General features: G+C 33.5%; 1 protein-coding gene across 1 annotated transcript in view; it reads left to right on the forward strand.

The window, feature by feature from the left end:
* Positions 1-623, forward strand: part of Anapc4 (anaphase promoting complex subunit 4) — a 32,991-nt gene that overhangs the window by 6,758 nt on the left and 25,610 nt on the right. The gene's annotated exons all lie outside the window — the stretch shown is intronic.

Here is a 623-nt window from a genome sequence, read left to right on the forward strand (position 1 = left end):
GGATCTGAGTTTGGTTCCCAGCATCCACATGGTGGCTCACAACCATCCATAACTCTAATTCCAGGGATCTGATGGCCTCTTCTGAACTCCTCAGGCACTATGCACACGTTTATACATAGTAAATTCATGCAGGCAGAACATGGATACACACAAAAAACCCAAAAGAATTAAAAAAATTACAGAGTCTTTCTGTATTAGTGGTATGGTTTCATATATCCCACAGACTGCCACATCCCCAAGTCTGCATGAGTCATAGAATCAGTCATTAAATGATACAATAATCTCAGTTGTTTTAAATTAATCTTACTACTTTGTTTTCCATGGTTTCTTAGATTAGAATTCAGAAATAATAAGTTCTCAATCTACCTGAATATTGAATACATATAAATATATTTCACATGCTGGCAAAAAACATTTATTAATATTCCTCAATATGTAAAGCGAGTAGGCCAGTTTGTCATTTTGTTTTGAAACCAAACAAGAAAACCAAAACATGCATACAAATAAATTAGCTGTCCCAGTCCTTTCTGTTCATATATGAGGTTGTTAACAGTGTTTGTTTTACAAATGTAACATTTTTTTTTACACGTATTTATGTGGTAAAGTTATACAACTGAGAATCT

This window comes from Mastomys coucha, unplaced genomic scaffold, assembly GCF_008632895.1.
Source record: "Mastomys coucha isolate ucsf_1 unplaced genomic scaffold, UCSF_Mcou_1 pScaffold22, whole genome shotgun sequence".
NCBI classification, from domain to species: domain Eukaryota; kingdom Metazoa; phylum Chordata; class Mammalia; order Rodentia; family Muridae; genus Mastomys; species Mastomys coucha.